Genomic DNA, 19,415 nt, shown 5'->3' on the forward strand with positions numbered 1-19,415 from the left:
ATATAGTGTTACACATAGGAATGCTAGAGAAATGTGTGGTATAGCACACCACTGCATGATACAGCATGACACATACATGGCAATGTGTGAGTATTGAATGTGTTATAGTGTGATACATATTTAACAAATTGTGACATGATATATAGCATTGTGTAACATGACAGGATTTAACATGACACCTGCATGACTTCTGGACTCTTTGCTTTGGGGCTTTTCCTTTGGACTTCCATCAAGAGGAATGAGAAGGCTTTCTCCGCCCTCTCCTTTAGCAGCAATGCTGTCTACAAACTCATGGCAGTGGGAAAATGTCCTCAACTGGATGAAAATGAAACCTTGACCTCTTATTCTGTTACCTTGGAAAAAACACAGCCAAGTCTTTAATCAGGAGAAGGATAGGTCCCATAATCGGCTGCTACACAGAGCCAGGCCCCGAGACACTACACAGAGTTGGGAGCCTGGGGCTCTGGGGACAGTATCTCTGGGAGGAACGTCCTGGATCTTTTATACCTTTTGGGGAACTTGGTACAGCAGACACATTGACAGGTTGCAAGCAGGCTTGGGAAAGAGATGGTAGCCAGCAGCTGGGGTATCAGGGAGTGCTCTACTACAATGAATACAAAAGGAAAGGGTCAAGCCGAGGAGAGGACTTTAATAAAATGGGAGAAGCTACTAAGACCAAAAATGGGAATTAACATTTGACTATGTCCAGTAGCCCCACCCAAAATGGGGTGACCAAGCCCTTGGAGCTCTATTGTTCAGTTCAAAACAGTTCTTAGGGGGCAAGGGCAAACTTGAAACCTGCAAAAAACCCATTGGACACTTCTACTTTCTACCCCAGCACAGGCCAATGACCAGGAATTCTATGGGGTATTCAGAGAGGACTAGCACCTCTGGTGTGAGGGCTTATTGAACCCTTCTCAGGACTGCTCACCTCTCTTTGTTGTCCCAACTCTCACTTGGGCGCCCAAGAAGCTGTAGCATGCACAGAGGTCACACTGGTAAAATTATCTCAGAAGATGGGCTTAACCAAGGTGATGTCTAGCCCAAGTATATAAAGATTTCTCCTGAAAGAATTGGTTGATGAGAACAATTTGTTCCAACAGTCATGAAGGTAGCTGAAGTAGGTGTTATAGAGTGCTTAGAACATTGTAAGACATTGAAGACACCAAGGTCACCCACTGCATTCTATGGAAATAAGGAAAGTCAGATTAAAGAAAACCTGTGCTCAGAGTGCACATATCTGCACAATAAAGGAAAAGCCAATATAAGATGCAGGTTTAAGATGACTTCTGTGTTTAAATAGTCACCATAAGGGGAAGACATTCAGGGCAAAAACATAATAATAAGCCATCCACTGGAGGTAAGTCCTCCTAATCCCTTCCATTGGCATTATTTGAGAATGTGACTATCTACAACAGCACCAGATTCTTAATTGACTCTAGCCGGTTAAAGACTGGCCCACTTATTTCTAGGAAAGCTGAAGCAAGTATATTGTTCTTCAGAAATGAGCTTAGTCCTCAACAAATCAAGATATGGTCACAGATACAGGAGAGCTCTTAGAGTCAAAGTATTCTTAAAAATCTATCCAAATACAGCCTTTTGGATAAGCTGGTATAACTTCCAAGATATTCCTTCCATAAATTCTAGAGGGAATTGTTTACATACATCCTTGTTTGGGGAAACTATCCCTCAGCCAGGATTGTGAAAACAAATCCATGTTAAGACAGAATCTCCTCAGTTCATGAGGATATCCATCCTGTGATAGAATTTATCTACCATCTCTGCTAAACATTGGGTTCCTGAAACATGAATTTGAAGCTTTATCTCGCAAAAGGCTGTATTAAGTCAGGAAGATAGTCAAGGGCACATGCCCTCTTCTCATGCTTTTTCTCTCTCAAATATCTATTCCTCATTTATGGGAAGCTTGGACTTTTAGACTAAGGAGATGATGGAAAACTACGAAAACTTCAAGCATAATTCTTTGTGGGGAATAAACAATCTCAGAAGGGCCATCTTTGCAATTCAAACCAAAAAAGTGAACCTGAATATTTACATTGAGTCAGATCCATGTCTCATCGAGCTCTATATTCTGTCTCTGACAAAAGCACTAAAGGGCATGTTTGTAGAAGGACATGGTTTTCCTCCTTGATGTTTACTTAAAAGGTTAGGGATATATCACCAAAATGATCTAGTCTCTCTTAATAGCCCCTTACAGAGCTATCTCAAAAAATTGTTCAAACCACTCTTGACTTTGCGATCTTTGCTATTACTTCAGAGGATTGGATTTACATGACTAGCTATTCAGAGTCTAATTATTAATGGAATATTATTAGGTGTATAATGGAAGAAGTTCCACTCCCCATCTCAATTAATATTGTTATAAGAAATCCAGCATATAATAAGGAATAGAAGTATTGAGGAGCTTTCCTACACACCTTCCCCATAGCAATGTATGAAAAAATTCCTTAAATTGATTATTATCATTCAAGAAATATCTTTTAACTGGGTAAGAAAATCAGTCATGCCCCTTCAACATATTTATAAAAGTAATCAATTAAGACTGAATTTGAATGTGAATTCAAGAACTGGAGTTAACTATAGAAAGAAATACCTTATGATTATACTAGAAGGTATCAAAAGAAGAAGAAAATTTTCTTTCCTCCCTCTCAATGTCATCAGTTTTGAAACTGGAGCTACTGGACCAGTAGGAGACATATCATCCATTGGAGAGCCAAGACACACACCAGAGACACATGAATATAGAGAAAGTCACTTCACAGAGGAAGCAACTTCAAGGAACATGATCCTCCATGCACTAAAGAAAAGAGCCTAGAATCTCAAACCTACAGAGATGCTACACTTAAAAAGACCTTCTTGAAGTATTTTCTTAAAAGAAAAAGGACTTCTAAGTCCTACAGTACCAAAAGTTTCCTTATCTTTGTCATGCATATGTCCTACACATAGGGCTCACTGCCTTTGTACATTCAGTTATGTCCACTTCTTCCCATGGGTGTTATGTATATTTGTGGGAGAATGAACATTAGCTATATGGAGGGACTGCTTTTTTAAACCGCCTTTTCTTAATATATCAGTTTATTAAATGATTTTCTAAGAGATTATTAAAATCTGGAGTAGCTAGGTAGATCAATGGATAGGCAGGCATAGAGACAAGAGGTCCTATGAGTTCAAATCTGTCCTCAGTCACTTCCTGGATGTGTAACTCTAGGGAAATCATTTAAATCTAATTGCCTAGCCCTTACTATTCTTCTTCCTTGGAACGAAAACTTAATATTTATTGGTTCTAAGGGAGAAGGTAAGCATTTTAAAAAAGAGATAATTTATCTAATAATATTCATCTAATGGTTGATAATTCATGGAAAACATACTGGTAGAGGCTTATGAAATAAAATATCAGAGATAGTACTGATAGAGTTACCTACAGAGACCCAAAAAATAAGTATAGGAACAAGTTGAGGAAGTGGCCCCAAAGGGATAGTATAGGTACTTTGCCTAGAATTCAACTAGCTGCCAACCCAAGAATTATGGTACCTGGCTTATGCCCACAAGTTCCACTGTATTAGACTTCTCAAGTCAAGGTTATAGAAAAAGCAAATATAATAAGAGATCAAACAAATGTAGGGGAAAGGATCATAAAAATCATATTGATATATTTTATTTTGATACAGCCATTTCCCAATAGACAACCCATTCAATAGTCCCCTTTCTTAAAACAAACAAACAAACAAAAAATAATTTCCAACTCATTCCAGCAGCAAGAGTTAGAAAGAGAAATTCACTTTAAAATCACCATAGACAATATGAAATAATTAGGAATCCATCTGCCAAGACAAACACAAGAACTTATATGAACACAACTACAAAACACTCTCTACATAATTAAAACTAGATCTAAATAATTGGAAAAACATTAATTGCTCATGGGTAGGACGAGCTAACATAATAAAAATGACAATACTACCCAAACTAATTTACTTATTTGGTGCCATACCCATCAAACTACCAAAAACACTTTTTTACAGAATTAGAAAAAAAAACAATAACGAAGTTTATTTAGAAGAACAAAAGATCAAGACTATCAAGGGAAATAATGAAAAAAATGTGATGGAAGATGACCTAGCAGTAGCAGATCTTAAACTACACTATAAAGCAGTAGTCATCAAAACACTATGGTACTGATTAAGGGACAGAAGGGAGGATCAGTGGAATAGACTTGGGGTAAGTGACCACAGTAAGACAGTCTATGATAAGCCCAAAGATCCTAGCTTTGGGGACAAAAATTGACTATTTGACAAAAACTGCTGGGAAATTGGAAAACAGTATGGGAGAGATTAGGTTTAGATCAACATCTCACACCCTACATCAAGATAAACTTAGAATGGGTGAACAACCTGAATGTAAAGAAAGAAACAATAAGTAAACTAGGTGAACACAGAATACTATACTTGTCATATCTTTAGAAAAGGAAAGATTTTAAGACCAAGCAAGAGTTAGAAAAAAATTACACAATGCAAAAATAAATAATTTTGATTACATTAAATTAAAAGTGTTTTGTACAAACAAAACCAATGCAACCAAAATTCGAAGGGAAGCAACAAATTGGGAAACAATCTTCATAACAAAAACCTGTGACAAAGGTCTAATTACTCAAATTTATAAGGAGCTAAATCAATTGTACAAACAATCAAGCCATTCCCCAATTGATAAAAGGGCAAGGGACATGAATTTTCAGATAAAGAAATCAAACCTATTAATTAGCACATAAAAAAATGTTCTAAATTAGAGAGATGCAAGTCAAAACAACTCTGAGGTATCACCTCACACCTAGCAAATTGGCTAACATGACAGCAAAGGAGAGTAATAAATGTTGGAGAGGATGTGGCAAGTTGGGACATTAATACATTGCTGGTAGAGTAATGAATTGATTCAACCATTCTGGAAAGCAATTTGGGACTCTGTCCAAAAGGCGCTAAAAGACTGCCTGTCCTTTGATCCCCAAAGAAATAATAAGGAAAAAAGACTTGTACAAGAATATTCATAACTGTGCTCTTTGTGGTGGCAAAAAACTGGAAAATGAGGGAATGCCCTCCAATTGGGGAATGGCTGAACAAATTGTGGCATCTATTGGTGATGGAATACTACTGCTCAAAGGAATAATAAACTGGAGGAATTCCATGTGAACTAGAATGACCTCCAGGAATTGATGCAGAGTGAAAGGAGCAGAACCAGGTAAACATTGTACACAGAGACTGATACACTGGTACAATCGAATGTAATGGACTTCTCCATTAGTGGCAATGCAGTGATACTGAACAACTTGGAGGGTCAAATGAGAAAGAATGATATCCACATCCAGAGGAAGAACCCTGGAAAAGAAACACAGAAGAAAAACAACTGCTTGATCACATGGGTTGATGGGGCTATAGATTCTAAACGATCACCCTAGTGCAAATATTAATAATATGGAAATGGGTCTTGATCAATGACACATATTAAACCCAGTGGAATTATGCGTCAGATAGAGGAAGGGGTTGGAGGGAGGGGATGGAAAGAACATGAATCTTGTAACTATGGGAAAATATTCTAAATCATCTAATTAAATAAAATTTTAAAAAATAACTCCATGAAGGAAATCCATATCATATAGTAATTACAACTTACAGCACATGTTACTTTCTTCTCTTCTAGTAAACTCATTCTTAACAAAATGGAGGGAAGTTTATTTAACATAAGACATCTGGAACTAACAGATTTTTGAATTTGATGTGATTTTAATTGTCTTTCTGTTCTGCTTTCATTTATATCATGGTACTAATTGCATCTATTGTTCTTTGTATTCATTGTACAAACTCTTTGTTCTTTATTTTGTATCATTTCATACAAATCTTCCCTTGTTTTCTTAATTTTCATATTCATCCTTTATGATAAAACTTTTCCGTTTCATTCATATGCCATATTTTTCAGTCATTTTCCCAATAGATGTGCACACAATTTGTTTCAAGTTTTATAAAAAAAAAAAAAAACCTATGCTAGTGTGATATTAATGGAAGGATTATGGACCAGAGCCCAAGTCAAAAGACCTGGAGTGATCTCTTGTTTTGACAATTAAGTGAGACCATGGACATGTCACAAATTCATGTGACTTCAGTTTCCTTAACCATAAAATGTGGTGAGAGAAGTTGGGATAGATGGCCATAGAAGTCCCTTCTAGCTCTAAATCTTTCATTCTAATGTCATGTTAAAATATTGATTCTGTGGGTACTTGGGTACTCCTAGTGTCTGTCTATTACAGTGGAGTTTTAATAAAAGGAAAAACTGAGGCAGATCACTAAGCAAGATCACATTTATTACAGGAGGCATATTATCTATCAATAAATGTGTCAGTGGCTTGCCTTCATTCATGCCAAAGACCTCAAGCAGATAGACAATTCCCTTTTTATAGGTTTTTGGGGAATATAAAACAAAACAAAGCAAATGACATTATGGGATTGAATACAAAATGATAGGTGACAAAGCTGAGACAAAGGAAACAACATGATTGGTTTGAAATATGGTTACAGATCTAACAATGGCCCTCCCTCTTTTAACATGAAACTAAGAAGGGCTCATTTCTGGAGTCTGGTGAAAGATAATAGCCCAGACCTTTGGACAGCAAGCGAGACATCTTTGAAGACTAGTATGGTGGCTTAAGACAACAGGCTCAATTCCCTTCTTATATACTCTCCAAAGCCAGCAAGAATTCCGTGAGTCCAGAAAACATCAATGATTAGCAACAGAGCTGGATTTCTTAACAACACAAAATTCAGACCACCTGAATTTTGAATTAAGTTGACTTAGACAATTTCAGGTTAGGAAAAACAATAAAGCATAACAAATTCATTATTGTGGTTGGGTCATCTTATTTGTATCCAATTATGTCCTCATTTGGAGTTTTCTTGGCAAGGATACTGTAGCATTTACCACTTTCTTCTCCAGCTCATTTTATAGATGAGAAACTGAGGCAAAAAGGGTTAAGTGACTTGCCCAAGGTTACACAGCTAGTAAGTGTCTAAGTCTAGATTCAAGCTCAAGTCTTCCTGACTTCAGGCCTGATTTTCTCTCCTCAAAGTTTGTAACACTCATTTGATTTCTGCAACATTCCTAGATAAAGGCATCTTGTCCTTGTTTATATGGCTAACAAATATCAAAGACAGAATTTGAGCTGAGGTGTTTCTGACTTCAGATTCAGCACTAGGCTCATTATACCATGCTGCCTCCTTGGAACTAAACCCAACAGTGGCATCCCTGGATCAAAGAATATGAGTAATTTAATATTTCTCATATTTAAATAATTTTCTAAACTGGTTGGACTAATTTGCAATTCCACCAATAATATAGCAACGTGACTTTTCAATATTAACAATAATCATATTTTAACATTTTTGTCAATTCAGTGGCTACAAGACAAGACCTCAGCATTGCTTTAATTTGCAGTTATCTGAAGGTAATAGTTAATGCTGGAGGGGCTGGAGAAAGATAGGCATACTAATATATTGTTGGTAGACCTATGGATTGGTTCAATTACTTAAGAGCAATTCAAAATTGTACAAATGAAGTGATTAAATGACAATATATTTTGACTCAGAATTGTCATTACTGGACTTATACCCCAAGGAAGCCATTGATAAGAAGAATGTTCCCATACATACCAAAATATTTAAAGCAATGTTTTATATGAAAGCAAAGAATTAGAAACAAAGTAGATGCCCATCACTTGGGGAGTGGCTAAACAAATTGTTCTGATTATAAAGATTATTATTCTTTTTAATTATTATATAATTTATCATATAATTATATAATTCTGATTATAAAAAATGATCAATATGATCAAAACAGAGAAGCATGAAAAGATCTACATGAATTAATACAGAGCAAAATAAACAACACACACCATCTATACACACAAACAACACTACAACCACGTAAATGGATAGAACAACCACCAACAAAAAAAATCAAGTGAAAATGTTTCAATATTATGAAGAAAAAGTATGATTTGAAGGCAAAGATATGAAAGGATACTTCCAACATTTCCTCTTAGGAGAAGTAGGAGGTTCACAGGTGTTGCACATTTCATTTGTTTTCATAATTATTTTAATTATATCAATAGACTGTGCTGATTTTATCCTCTTCTCTTTCTTTTTTTCTGGCATTAAAGATATCTGGGATGGCTTTTGTGGGAGGAGAAGGTAGAAGGAGGAAATGGGATATGTAAAGGGTAGAAATATAAGGGATTGGACTAGATTATTTAAGAGTATGGTCACCAGGAATTTAATCAATTCCAAATTATTTTTTAGCAATTTATTTACAAAAGGAGAAAGAGGAAAAGCAAGAAAATCAGAATGAGGACAGGGTAAGATATCACTTACACTAAGTATTTTGCTCTGGCCCCTGGTTCAACCCAGGCAGGGCTAATTAGTCCTCAGGTGGAGAGGCCTCAGCCTTGAACTGAGGGCCCGGGGATGAATAAAGCAAGGGCTTCTATCACAAAGCCTCTCTCAAGTGGGGAGTCTTCTCCTGAGGCTAGTCCCTTTAGAAAATCCAAGAAAGGAGTCAGCCTTTTTCACCCATCCACATGGTAGTTCAAAGGGAAAGATTTAAGAACAGTTTCACCAAGGCCAAGGTCTCAGGTCAAGTAAGCAGATTCTTAAGCATCCTCCAAATGAAACTCAGAACTCTGAAGAACAAAGAACAAAGAACTGTGTCACAGGAAGTTGTAACTCCTTTTTAAAGATGCTTCTTTTACATCACTTCCTGTGCCTGCCTCCACTCTCATGTGTACCAATTACAGCTAAAATTTTGCTTAGGACTGCCCAGGGGGCAGTCAGTTGGTTCTGATTCATCATCCACTACTGCACAAGTGAGTCACTTAATGATTAAGTGGGGTATATATGTTGCTGGTGATTAAATCTAAAAAATGGACGAAAGGAGAGTTAATCCCATCTTCATAATCCCCATACTATAGATTAAAATCATTTCTCAGTAGATATTATATTTCAGACTTCTGCCAAAGATGTTTGATAATTTTTTTCTTAGCCCATATCTTTTTTCTTTTATTCTGAATGTACTAATTCTGTTTGTATAAAATCTTTCACATTTTTTAAAATCAAAATTATATGCTATCTTCTATAACATCCTTTCCCAACATTTTAAGATATTCTCCTATCTATAATTATAAAAGATACAATTATCTTTTTCCATTTTATTTCTGTGACTTTTTATATTAATATAATTTTTCTATTTGGAATTTATTGTGATATATGATAAAAAATGATGGTCTAAACTGATTTTTCTCCAAATTGCTTTCCAGTTTTCCTAGAAGTTATTATAAATCAAAGAATATTTCCCTGAATACTATGTATTTTGATTTTGTCAAGCATTAGAACCTACTATATATGTTTCTTTATAGGTCTTACTGATTAGTTTATTTCACAATCTATTTTCATATTTTCTAAATAGTTTTAGATAATAATAAGAAGAATAGGGTAGTGGATAGGGAAATAGATATATAGTAAGATCTGGCTCAAGGATTGCCTCTAACATATTCTAGCTAAGTGACCACAGGCAAGTATTTTAACCTCTCATTGTCCCAAGCCTAAGACTTGAAGATACAGACACACACTAAACTGCATTAATGAAGAGAGTTCTCATATTAGCTATGCCCTATTCCTTTGAAATCACAAGGCTGGATCAAAATAATAATTTAGAAAACAGAACCTGATAATTTGTGGCATAAGTGAAAAACACTGGAAACATAAAGACACAACAAGAGTTAGAAGTGACACAAATAATGTCTGAAGCAGGATTTGGATTTAGATCTTCCTTACTCCCAAGTCTAACACTATCCAGCATGCTCATTTTGTGTTTCCCTCAACTATAACAAATCACACACACGTATGTGTATGTATGTATGTGTGTATGTGTATATATTTAAAGCACTAGATTTCTTTTTTTAATTATATTTAGTCAATGTAGAATATTATTCCTTGGATACAAGAATCATATTCATTCCCTCCCAACCCTCCCCCAACCCTTCCCATAGCTGACTCACAATTCCACTCTGTATTACATGTGTCCTTGATCAGAACCTATTTCCATGTTGTTGATGTTTGAACTGGGATGATCATTTAGAGTCCATATCCTCAACCATACCCCTTGGCCCCTGTAATCAAGCAGTTGTTTTTCTTTTGTGTTTTTACTCCCACACTTTTTCCTCTGGATAGTGTTCTTTCTTGTAGATTACTCCAAGTTGTTCAGGATCACTACATTGCCACTAATGGAGAAGTCCATTACATTCGATTGTACCACAGTGTATCAGTCTCTGTGTACAATGTTCTCCTGGTTCTGCTCCTTTCGCTCTGCATCACTTCCTGGAGGTTGTTCCAGTCTCCATGGAATTCCTCCACTTTATTATTCCTTTTTAGCACAATAGTATTCCATCACCAACATATACCACAATTTGTTCAGCCATTCCCCAATTGAAGGGCATCCCCTCATTTTCCAATTTTTGGCCACCACAAAGAGCGCAGCTATGAATATTCTTTTACAAGTCTTTTTCCTTATTATCTCTTTGGGGTACAATCCCAGCAGTGCTTTGGCTGAATCGAAGGGCAGACAGTCTTTTATCACCCTTTGGGCATAGTTCCAAATTGCCCTTCAGAATGGTTAGATCAATTCACAACTCTACCAGCAATTCATTAAAGTCCCAACTTTGCTGCATCCCCTACAGCATTGATAACTTTCCTTTGCTGCCATGTTATCCAATCTGCTAGGTGTGAGATGATATCTCAGAGTTTTTTTTTTTGATTTGCATCTCTCTAATTATAAGAGATTTTGAACATTTTTTTCTTGTGCTTATTTCCTTATCTGAAAATTGCCTATTCATTTCCCTAGCCCATTTATCAATGGAGAATGGCTTGATTTTTTGTACAATTGATTTAGCTCTTTATAAATTTGAATACTTAGACATTTGTCAGAGTTATGTTATGTTATGTTATGAAGATTGTTTCCCTGATTTGTTGTTTCCATTCTAATTTTGGTTGTATTGGTTTTGTTTGTACAAAAAGCTTTTAATTTCATGTAATCAAAATTATTTATTTTACATTTTGTGATTTTTTCTAACTCTTGCTTTGTCTTAAAATCTTTCCTTTCCCAAAGATCTGACATGAATATTATTCTGTGTTCATCTAATACTTATAATTTTCTTCTTAATATTCAAGTCATTCACCATTCTGAGTTTATCTTGGTATAGGGTATGAGATGTTGATCCAAACCTAATCTCCCCTATACTGTCTTCTAATTTTCCAAGTAGTTTTTATCAAATAGTGGATTTTTGTCCCAAAAGCTGGGATCTTTGGGCTTATCATAGACTGTCTTGCTGAGGTGACTTACCCCAAGTCTATTCCATTGATCCTCCTTTCTGTCTCTTAGGCACTACCATATTGTTTTGATGAACTCTGCTTTATAGTATAGTTTGATATTTGCAAGGCCACTTTCCTTCACATTTTTTTTCATGACTTCCCTGGATATCCTTGATCTTTTGTTCTTCCAAATGAACTTTGTTATTTTTTTTTTCTAATTCAGTAAAAAACTTTTTTGATAGTTCAATGGGTATGGCACTAAATAAGTAATTTGGGTAGGATTGTCATTATTATGTTAGCTGGTCCTACCCATGAGCAATCGATATTTTTCTAATTGTTTAGATCTAATTTTAATTGTGTGGAGAGTGTTTTCTAATTGTGTTCATATAGTTCTGGTGTTTGTCTCGGTAGATAGATTCCTAAGTATTTTATATTGTCTAGGGTGATTTTTGAATGGAATTTCTATTGCTAATTCTTGCTGCTGAAATGTGTTGGAAATATTTAGAAATGCTGATGATTTGTGTGGGCTTATTTTGTATCCTACAACTTTGCTAAAGTTGTTGATTATTTCAACTAGCCTTTTAGTTGATTCTCTAGCATTCTTTAAGTAAACCATCATGTCATCTGCAAAGAGTTATAGCTTGGTCTCCTCATTGTCAATTTTAATACCTTCAATTTTATTTTCTTCTCTAATTGCTTCTGCTAGTGTTTCTAACACAAAGTTAAGTAATAGAGGTGATAATGGGCATCCTTGTATCACTCCTGATCTTATTGGGAAGGCTTCTAGTTTATCCCCATTGCAGATGATGTTTGCTGATGGTTTTAGATATATACTGTTTGTTATTTTTAGGAAAGGCCCTTCTATTCCTATGCTTTCTGGTGTTTTCAATAGGAATGACTTGTATTTTTGTCAAAGGATTTTTCTGCATTTATTGAGATAATCATGTTATTTTTGTCGATTTACTTGTTAATATGGTCGATTATGTGGATGGTTTCCTTAATATTGAACTATCTTTGGCATTCCTGATATAAATTCTACCTAGTCATAATGAATAGCCCTCATGATCACTTGCTAGAGTCTTTTTGCTAGTATTATATTTAAGATTTTTGGACACATGTTCATTAAGGAGATTGGTTTATAGTTTTCTTTTTCTGTTTTTGACCTGCCTGGCTTTGGTATCAATACCATATTTGTGTCATAAAAGGAATTCAGTAGAACATCTTTGCTTATTCTGTCAAATAGTTTGTATAATATTGGGATTAGTTGTTCTTTGAATGCTTGATAGAATTCATTTCTGAATCCATCTGGTCCTGGGAAATTTTTCTTAGCTAGTTCTTTGATGGCTTGTTCAATTTCTTTTTCTGATATGGGTATGTTTAGATATTCTACTTCTTCTGTTAATCTAGGCAATTTATATTTTTTTAAATATTCATCCATATCACCCGGATTGCCATATTTATTGCCATATAATTATGTACAATAATTTTTAATGATTGCCTTAATTTCCTCTTCTTTAGAGGAGTCATCTCAGAGATCCAGTTTATCTGCAAACATTCCAGTCCCATCTGGACGACAAACTGTCTGCCAAGGGACCACTCACTGGAAGCCCAACCGAGAAATGGAACCAGTTCAGAGGCGTGGTGACAGAAACATCAAAAGCAGTCCTAGGCCCCAAACAATGCAAACACCAGGACTGGTTTGACGAGACCAACACTGCTATTGAAGACCTATTGAACAAAAAGAACAAAACCTTTATGGAGTGGCAAAATCACCCAAACTCTGCTCCTAAAAAGGACAGATTCAAGTCTCTCCAAGCCTTGGTGCAGTGTGATGCAGGGGGAAAAAGGCAGAAGAAATCCAGCGCTTTGCTGATCGAAAAACTACAAACAATTTTTCAGTGCCCTCAAGACTGTCTGTGGGCCATTAAAATCCACCACCACCCCCTTGCTATCCTCTGACGGTGACACTCTCATAAAAGATAAAAAAGGCATCAGCAACAGGTGGAAAGAACACTTCAGCCAGCTCTTCAACCTACCCTCCTCAGTCGACCAAAGGGCCCTTGACCAGATCCCCCAAAACCACATCATCAAGCAACTTGACATCCCTCCTTCATTAGAAGAAGTCCAAAAAGCCATTAAACAAATGAGTGCAGGCAAGGCACCCAGTAAAGACGGGATCCCAACCAAGGTGTACAAGACCTTAAATGGAAAGGCACTTCAGGCATTCCATATAGTGCTGACCAGCATATGGGAAGAGGAAGACATGCCCTCAGAACTCAGAGATGCTTCTATCGTAGTCCTATACAAGAACAAAGGCACACGAGCAGCCTGTGACAACTACAGAGGCATCTCACTACTATCCACTGCTGGAAAGATCCTCACCCGTGTTATACTCAACAGACTCCTGTCATCTGTCTCAGAGCAGAACCTACCTGAATCACAATGCGGCTTCCAACCAGATCGCAGCACCATCGACATGGTATTCACGGTGAGGCAAATGCAGGAAAAAATGCCTTGAGCAGAAGCTGAGCCTCTACAATGTCTTCATAGACATGATGAAGGCATTCGAAACAGTAAATAGGGACGCATTGTGGGTGATCCTTAGCAAGCTTGGTTGCCCAGCAAAATTCGTCAAACTGATCCAGCTCTTTCATGTCGACATGACAGGGGAAGTCCTATCTGGTGGAGAGACTTCTGATCGCTTCAACACCTCCAATGGCATGAAACAAGGCTGTGTCCTCGCTCCAGTACTATTCAACCTATGCTTCACCCAAGTATTATGACATGCTGTGATGGATCTAGACCTGGGTGTCTACATCAAATACCGACTGGATGGCTCACTATTCGACCTTCACGCCTGACTGCAAAAACAAAGACAACAGAGAGACTTATCCCGAAAGCTCTCTTTGCAGATGACTGTGCTCTCTTGGCCCACCAAGAAAATCATCTCCAAACCATTGTGGACAGGTTCTCTACCGCAACAAAACTGTTTGGCCTGACCATCAGTCTTAGCAAAACAGAGGTGCTGTTTCAACCTGCATCAGGGAGGCCAACTAACCAGCCGTGCATTACAATCGACGGCACGCAGCTTTCTAACGTCAACACTTTCAAGTACCTGGGCAGCACTATCGCCAACGACGGGTCCCTAGACCACAAGATTAATGCCAGGATCCAAAAGGCCAACCAGGCAGTTGGGCAGCTGCGCTCCAAAGTCCTCCAACACAACAGTATAAGCACTGCAATGGAGCTCAAAGTGTACAACGCAGTGGCCCTCAGCTCGCTCCTGTACTGTTGCGAGACATGGACACTGTACCGGAAGCACATGAAACAGCTGGAGCAATTCCACCAATGCTCTCTCCAGTCAATCATGAGGATCCGATGGCAGGACCAAATCACCAACCAGGAAGTCCTCGACAGAGCCAACTCCACCAGCCTAGAAGTAATGGTCCTCAAAACCCAGCTACGATGGTCTGGACACGTCATCTGCATGGACCCACAGCGAATACCAAGACAGGTATTCTTTGGTGAACTGTCAGCTGGACTCAGGAAACAAGGTCGACGAAAGAAAAGATTCAAGGATCAGCTAAAGTCAAACTTGAAGTGGGCTGGCATTACACCAAAGCAACTAGAAGTTGCTGCCTCTGTCAGAAGCAGCTGGCAAACCCACATTAATCATGCCGCCACCACCTTTGAAGATGAACGATGTCGATGTCTTGCCACTGTGTGTGAATGCCGACACCAGGCCACAACTGCACCTCCCATAACAACTGGCATCCCATGCCCCATGTGCCACAAACTCTGTGCCTCAGTCTTTGGACTTCAAAGCCACACGAGGGTACATCAATAGATGATAATGCACAAAGACAATAGTCATGCTCTGCTTCCGAGAGACCACTACTACTAGAGGTGAAGTCTCCCTTTTCATCTTGGAAACTGTCAATTTGGTTTTCTTCTTTCCTTTTTTAAATTAGATTGACCAGTACTTTGACTATTTTATTTGTTTTTTCAAGGAACCATCTTCTAGTCTTATTTATTAAATCAATAGTTCTTTGATTTTCAATTTTATTAATTTCTCCTTTGATTTTTAGTACTTCTAATTTAATCTTTATCTGAGGATTTTTAATTTGTTCACTTTCTAGTTTTTTTTTTTAATTTGCATGCCTAATTCATTGACCTCTGTCCTCTCTAATTTGTTAATATATGAACTCAAGGATATAAATTTCCCCCTGAGTACTACTTTGGCTGCATCCCATAGATTTTAAAAGGATGTCTCAACATTGTCATTTTCTTCAATGAAATCATTAATTGTTTCTATGATTTGTTCTTTAACTGATTTTGGAGAATCTTATTGTTTAATTTTTAATTAATTTTTGATTTACCTCTCATGTACCCTTGCTAATCATTATTTTCATTGAATTGTGGTCTGAGAGGATTGGATTTATTATTTCTGCTCTTTTGCACTTGTTTTCAAAGTTTTTATGTACATGGTTGATCTTTGTGAATGTATCATGTGCTGCTGAAAAGATAGTGTTCCACATATATAACTAATTTTTCTATGATTTCATTCACTTCTCTTACCTCTTTCTTATTTATATTTTGGTTTGATTTATCTTGTTCAGATAAAGGAAGGTCTCCAACTAGTATAGTTTTCCTATCGATTTCATCCTTGATCTCCACTAGTTTCTCATTTAGAAATTTGGATGCTATGCCATTTGGTACATACATGTTGAGTACTGATATTTCTTCATTGTCTATACTGCCTTTTATCAGGATGTAGTTACCTTCCTTATCTCTTTTAACTAGATTTATTTTTACTTTGGCTTTGTCAGATATCATGATTGCGACTCCTGCCTTCTTTTTATCAGTTGATGCCTGTTAGGTTTGGCTCCATCCTCTTACTTTTACCCTATGTGTTTACTTTCCTCATGTGTTTACTGTAGATAGCATATGGTAGGGTTTTGGTTTCTAATCCACTCTGCTATTCACTTGCATTTTATGGGTGAGTTCATTCCATTCACATTTAGAGTTATGATTATTAGCTGTGTATTTCCAAGCATTTTGATTTCCACTCCTAGCCCTGCCCTTTCTTCTTTCACTATTTCCTTCTACACTAGTGTTTTGTTTTTAATCTGTTCTCCTAATTCTCACCCTTATTTTACTTCACTTTCTACCCCACTCCCTTCTTATTCCCCCCTTATTTTCTTTACAGTCTTTTTAAACTACCCCCCATGCTCTACCTCCCTTGTACTGCTTCCCTCCCTGCCAGTCCAATTGTTACCCTTCTACTTCCCTATAGGGCTCAAATCAGTTCTCTGCCCCAATGTATTTGATTGTTCTTCCCTCTTTGAGTTGATTTCAAGGCACGTAAGAATTGAGTATTTCCTATCTCCAACCTCTTTAGCTTTCTAATATATTGATGTTCTTCCCCACTCCTGCCATGAGCTTCTTTGTGACATATAAATTTAGTTCATTTTGTTTCTTTTCCCATTTCTCTTAGTATTAACCTCTTTCTTAAAACTCTATTTGGATAGATAGATAGATAGATAGATAGATAGATAGATAGATAGATAGATAGACAGACACACACATATATATATATATATATATATACATATTTATGTCGGCATTTAATCCTATACAGTTTGTCACTCTTCCCTCTAAGTATAATTCTTCTAGCTATCCAGGTAATAATAACAATTTTTAAGAGTTACCAATATCTTCTTTTCTTATAGGGATACATATCATTTTAACTTATTGGGTCCCTTAAAAAGGGAGGTTTTTGGGGGTCAAGTTAAGATGGCAGCATAGAAGGAGCAGAAGTTCAGAACTCTGAATACCCTTCCTAAACGATCACAAACTGAATGCTCCTAGGGGACTGAAAAACAAACTTAACAACAAGACAGAGCCAAGGAACTCTCCTGCTGAACTTAATTCAAAAGGTATGCCCCCCCAAAAAGCCGGAATAAGAAGAGGACAAATATAAACTGTTCTAAGAACCTGAGAAAGACTCACTCAGATCAATGTAATTAGAGGAGATTTTGGAATTCAGGGCATTATTTGAGCTGAAGCTGGCTACAGTTCATGGATGTCCATCAGTTCCTGTGCATGTAACTTGTAAAGTTATGTGACATTTAAAAGAGTGGTTGTCTTAAACTGTGACCATGGAAATATGGTTTCAAGTTATTGTCTTGAGTTAAATCAAATATAAAGTGGTCGCCAGGGAAAAATTCCTAAATATGAAATATACCCAAGTCAGCTGGGTTTGTATGGAGATTTTAATTAATACAAATTAAGGAATTAATGAAAGGGAGAGAGAGTATAAGATCAAATAATGAGAAAAGGGGTAGGCCAGCCCAGGCCAACCTACGCCAACCTTGGCCCAAGCCCTAAGAGAGATCAGTCAGTCTTTAATCCACTCACCACAAGATTTGTCCCAAGCAAGATTCTAGTATTCAGAGAGACCCAGCTACTCTAACTAGTCCAAGTTCCAATTCAGCTTTGGCAAACTGAATTTTCAGCCATCCACCAAGCCCTTCAAGGCAGCTCTGGCAAGCTGCCTCTCTCCAATTCAGCTTTGGCAAGCTGAATCTTCCTGGAGACCTCTTTTGAGCTCCTTTTAAAGAGAATTTTCTCCTATATCACCTCCCCTAAGTTCTCACATCTACCAATCACAGTAGATGTTTTTCCAAAGGACTGACCATTCTTAATTCACACCTTCTTTAGTTCTCAACTTCTCTGGGTAGACTAAAACTTCTGAGTGAGTTCACACCTCTTTGCCCCTTGCAAGTTTACAAGTTGCCTGACCTTCATAAGTACTTAGCACCTTTTTGTATTCGATCTAAAAATAGACTTAGCTTAAGGGATTTTGCCTCACTATAAGTATGAGTTAAGTACTTTTCATTGTTCAATAAAGAGTTTACAATTTTATCTTCCCCTAAAGTATGCTTAAGTATGGGTGGAGTAGAGTTCTCACATTCCTGACTAAGTCCCTTGTTTAAAATGGGGAATGGTCTTAACCAAGTGTTCTGAAGTAGGGTCTGAGAATTTTTAAGATTCACAGTTATAACAAGAAAACTACAAATAAAATAACATGGAATATAGGGTGATTATATAAAGAATGTTTGAGACATGCTTATAAAAGATAGATTTTCTGTTTCATATAATAAATTAGAGACAAGTTACTCTTTATGAAAAGTCCCTTATTGGAGATATTAGAAGTTATAGATGGATAAGAAGACCAGAAAATGATAGAAGTCAGATAACAAGGTAAGAGCAAGAGGATTCAGATATGAAAGACCCAGTAGGTAATGAGGGTAGCTACTTATAGAAGACAATTTAGAAGTTGACAGAAGCTGAACCAATAGGCAGACTTTGCAACTGTTTTGCTGGGAGCTGTGCTGATTGGAAGGGCCATTGCTTTGCTGAGAGTCATTTGGCTAAAGAAAGATGAGAGAAGGAAATCTCTAAGGGGTTTGTTTGTGAAGCACTTTAATATTTTCTGTTGTTTGAGAGGGAGAAGCCAAAGAGCAAAGACAAGTGTTTTATCCATTTTGTTGTGTGCTTTGCATATTGGAAAAATAGTTTGGTTTTGCTGAGAGTTGATTGGAAAAAATATAATCTTCTGGTACTTGAACAGCTGCTTGGGGAAAATGTTTTTAGCTCTATCATCATTGTGTAAATAGAATTTTGTACCCCAGGACTCCATTTCCCAGTTCCCCACTCTCCTCTTGTTGTTATGTACTGACATAGGCAGGATATAAATTCTATGAAATTCTGCCTCTTACTCTCTTCTCTTACTGTGGTGGCAGTTTTTGAACAGGTAGAAAAGCTTGGGCACATGGTTCTTTTTTTGTTAGATAATAACCCTTTTTCATTCCTTTACTTCAAGTTATTATTAATCTTATAAAATAAAATATTGGAGTTATTGGATATAATTTTTAATCTTACATTTCTGGCCGACCCCTTTGGGAAACAAATTCTCAAAAAATTTTAAGATAA

At 36.9% G+C, this 19,415-nt stretch overlaps 1 long non-coding RNA gene across 1 annotated transcript; it reads right to left on the reverse strand.

The window, feature by feature from the left end:
• Positions 1-373: 373 nt before the first annotated feature.
• Positions 374-8,733, reverse strand: LOC103105716 (uncharacterized). The gene is made up of 3 exons (XR_460668.2): positions 8,427-8,733; positions 932-1,185; positions 374-604 (listed from the first exon to the last, which is right to left on the reverse strand). It is a non-coding gene; the product is annotated as an uncharacterized LOC103105716 (long non-coding RNA).
• Between the last annotated feature and the right edge of the window lie 10,682 nt (positions 8,734-19,415).

Source organism: Monodelphis domestica, chromosome 1, assembly GCF_027887165.1.
Source record: "Monodelphis domestica isolate mMonDom1 chromosome 1, mMonDom1.pri, whole genome shotgun sequence".
In the NCBI taxonomy this organism is placed as follows: Eukaryota; Metazoa; Chordata; class Mammalia; order Didelphimorphia; family Didelphidae; genus Monodelphis; species Monodelphis domestica.